We start from the raw sequence: 4477 nt of genomic DNA, 5'->3' as shown, positions 1-4477 counted from the left end.
AAAATGATGTATATAGCTTTCAGGTTACAAAGGAAACTTTGATTAAAATTCTGCTTAAAACAGAATCAGAATTCATACAAGGGTCCTGAGACCATTTAGCTTTTACAAAATTCAAAAATTATTGAACATTCATATTAATTTTGAATCTCAGAAATCTCATATTAGTTCACTACTTATTGTAGTTTGAATGTAGAATACCCCCACAACAACCTCATATTAGGTCTTAGATGGTGGTGGGACTTTGAGGTTTGAATTTTTAATTTTAGGAAATGTCGTCTCCTAAAAAGAGAAAGAGGGAGTGAGCTTTCAGAACATGGCCCTATTTCAGTCATATCTCTCTCTCTCTCTCTCTCTCTCTCTCTCTCTCTCTCTCTCTCTCTCTCTCTCTCTCTTTCTCTCTCTCACTCTCTGTCTTTATTTCTCTGATTTTTCTGGTCTAACAAGATGTGAACAGATGACATCACTTCCCATTATGCGAGAACATACATTTAAAATAACTAAAATCTAAGACAAAATCCAAGATGTTATTATTTCATATCTACCTAAAGAACCTCTACAAGTATATCTCTTATAAACTGATCATGTTTTGTCAACAAATACAGTCCATGCTGTGTGAATAGCAGAACTTTAGATCAAGGGGACAAGGACACTTCTTTCCACCAGGGCAGCCAGAGAAGAAAAGTACAGAACACAGGAGTTGAGAAAAGTCAAATTCTAAAATGGAGTAGCCCTTATTATCAAACCCTAGTTGACCTTAAGTACTCTTATTTAAGAAACTCAAAGCAACTCAGTTAAAAAAAGAAAGATGGGAACCGATGACAAATGCCTTAACTAAAGGATATTGCTTATCATCAACAAAATCACCTCATGTTGCAAATGAACAAATTTTTATTAGAGAAAACTAAGAAAGGGTTAATAAGCAGACATAACCTTCCTTTTATGTTCATGATGCATTCCAAAATTACCTTATTTCCAAAAATCAAAAGTTTCACAAAGTATAAATGTGAAAACAAAAGCAAAAACAAAAAAATTAACTTTGGCTCCTAAATAGGCAGCTTTGAAAACTAAGTGAAAAGTACTTAATATCATCACTGAATACAGAGCTATCACCAGAAGAATGGGGAAATACATTGCAGGAGAAACACATATAAAAGTATCAAATGCAAGAACTAATAAAAAAAATAAAAACCCCAAATTAAAATGTACTGAATTTAACAGCTAAATTTATCCATTCTATATTCTCCAGCAATGAAAGGATGGATAATTTTAATACAAAGTAGTGGAAATTATCCAAGATGAAAAATAGCAGGAGCAAAAACAACAAAAAGAATATTACCTGAGATATGTGAAAAATATTATCAAAATATAAAACATATCTATTTTGAAATGCAAAAAAGGATTAAAAATAACTTGAAAAGTAATGACAATTAACTTCCTAAATTTGACAAAAGACAGATATGTAGATTTTTATTTAGTAAGTAAGCACCACATAGAATAAACATGCAGAGAGAATGAGAGAGGGAAAGAAAGAGAGAGAGAGAGAGAAAGGCCTTCTATACTGAGGCATAGTATAAATCAAATTATTGAAAGCTGATGAGAAAGGACAAATATTGAAAGCAAAACAGAATAGCCAGATATTGTATAGGGAAAATGGGAGTGTTTCTGGAGAGCTTGGCATTAGAGTCACTTTACTGAATAAACAAAAATGCCCCCTCTACTGGAGATCAGCCTGGCTAAACACTCTATTGAGAGTCCAACTGAGAAAAATAAATTAGTTCCTCTTTTTAATCTAGGACATCTGCCTTCTTCTTCCTTTGGTTATTGGCATTCCTGGTTCTCAAGTTTTCAGACTTTGCTTTAATTGTGTAAATTAAACAATTGAATTGCTTTGCAAGTCAGATTGGAAATGGCTTTTTACCTCAGTATTATAAGTCCATTATCATAAGGTATTCTGCGGTCTACAGAATCTTTAACAATATATTTCCTACACCAAATTATAGATGCATGGAAGCAATATATTCCTCACAATTTAACTACTTTTTATCTTATATGCATAATTATTTTGCTTACAATTATTGAATTGAAACATATGTGTAAAGTAATTGCTAAGGACAGAAGTAGGTATTACAACCTATGGGGCTTTAGTTACAGATGGTTGTAAACAATCATGTAGGTGCTGGGAAGTGAACCTTATTTCTGTGCAAGAGCAGTAAATATTCTTAACCATTAAACCATCTCTCCATCTCTACAATATTCTTACAGAGACAGACTAGTTTTAAATGGTGTGGAAAACAAAGAACTTAACAGACAATTAAAATTTAGAATACACTTAGAGTCCTTCAGGTATTAAGAAATTTTATTCCAGCAACAAGGTTGCACTGGCAAGAGATCACATCCATAGGCCTTTTAAACAAATGTGATCAAGTTGTAATAACACACCACATAGTATTAATCTCTGTGGCTATATAACAGACATGCCCTTAGTATACACCTTTAATTCCAAACAATGAAATCTATTTGAGGAGCAGGAAAAGTGATGAATCAAAGAAAGATTTGACAGAACCAGTCAGTGATAGAATATGCCCAACTCTCAGAAGAACAGAAAAGAGATGCTACTTAAGAGCAGTGCAGAGAGAGAACAAGTCAGTCAGCAGTTGAGTTCAGTTGAATTTGTGAGTTCAGTTCAGTTAAAGCAGTTTGTGCAATACAGATCAGCAGAGACAGTGAAGACAGAGAATAAGAAAGAGCAATAAAGTTGGAACAATTTTCTGAAATTAGTTTGGGACCAACTAGAACAATTCAGTGAGAAGCCAAGAGAAGCCACATTGAATCACTTAGCTTAGAGAGGAATTTGAGCCAGGACAACTGAATTGAACCAGACATCCAGAGTACAGAAAGAATTAGAATGAGTTTATTCAGCAGTAAGGCTCTGAAATGACTATTACATCTTTCAAATAAAATTATACTCACATTTAGGTATATGCTCAAGAATATTATAGGTGGATCTTGAGGTAAATCTGTTCCCAGCTTCCTGAGGAATTGCTATATTGATTTCTATACTTGATATACAAATTTATACTCCCACCAATAATGAATGAGTGATCCCTCACTTTGTATCCTAGCCAGCATAATTTGCCCCTTAATTTATTGATCTTTAATATTATAACTATTGTAAGATAACATTTCAGAATAGTTTTGCTTTTCATATTACTGACGACTAAGAATGTTGATTGGGGGGAGCATCAAGAGATTTTATAAAGAATAAAAGAATAAAAAATGGCTTTTAATTTTACTGATGACTATGAATGTTAATTTGTTTGGGAGGGGAGGACTATAAAGGTATTTTATATAATGAAGAAAACTAAAAGAATAAAAAAGTAGGCCAGTGGATACTGGACTCCTCTTCCCTATGTGTGAACTCCATCCTCCTTCTATTCTGTAGCTGCATGGGGGCAGACCACCCTGTCTCTCCCCTCTCTCAATTGTACACAGTTTGCAGGGCTTCCAGGATATCTGCTACAATTCAGGGACACAGGAGGCAGGCTCCAGACAGAAACAACCAGATCAGCTAACATCAGAGATAACCATATGGTGAGAAGCAAGCATAAGATCATAAGCAATAGAAGCCAATATACATTGACACCATTAGAACCCAGCTCTCCCTCCACAGCAAGCCATGAATACCCCCAATATGCCTAAAAAGTGTAATGCTGACCAAAAAATCCTACCTCATGAAGAAAACGGAGACCTTTAAGGAGGATATATGTAAATCCCTCAGAAAAATACAGGAAAATACAATCAAACAGGTGAAGGAATTGAATAAAGTAGTCCAACACCTAAAAGTGAAAAAAGAACAATAAAGAATTCACAAAGGGAGGCAACCATGGAAGTAGAAAACCTAAGAAAGAGATCAGGAGATACAGATGAAGCAGCATCAACAGAATAGAAGTTATAGGAGGGAAAATCTCAGGCATAGCAGATATTGACACAACAGGCAAGGAAAATACAAAGCATAAAACATTCCTAACCCAAAACATCCAAGAAATTAAGGACACAATATGAAAAGACCTAAGAACAATAGGAATAGGAAAAAGCAAAAATTCCCAGATCAACATCCAGAAAACATCTTGAACAAATAATAGAAGAAAACTATCCCAACCTAAAGAAAGAGATGACCAAAAATGTACAAGAAGCCTACAGAACGCCAAATAGATTTGACCAGAAAAGAAAATCCTCCTATCACATAATAATCAAAACATTAAGTACACAGAACAAAGAAGGAATATTAAAATCTGTAAGGAAAAAAGGCCAAGTCATATATAAAATTCAGACCTATCAGAATTACACTAGATTTCTCAACAGAGACTCTTAAAAAAGCCAGAGGATCCTAGACAGATATCATGAAAACCCTAAGCAAACACAAATAACAGCCCTACAGACTATTATACAAGGAAAGTTCCAACACAGAGTCTTTACC

Source organism: Mastomys coucha, unplaced genomic scaffold, assembly GCF_008632895.1.
Source record: "Mastomys coucha isolate ucsf_1 unplaced genomic scaffold, UCSF_Mcou_1 pScaffold6, whole genome shotgun sequence".
Lineage (NCBI taxonomy): Eukaryota > Metazoa > Chordata > Mammalia > Rodentia > Muridae > Mastomys > Mastomys coucha.
The sequence above is the reverse complement of the archived record's forward strand: the minus strand, read 5'-3'. Positions refer to the sequence as shown.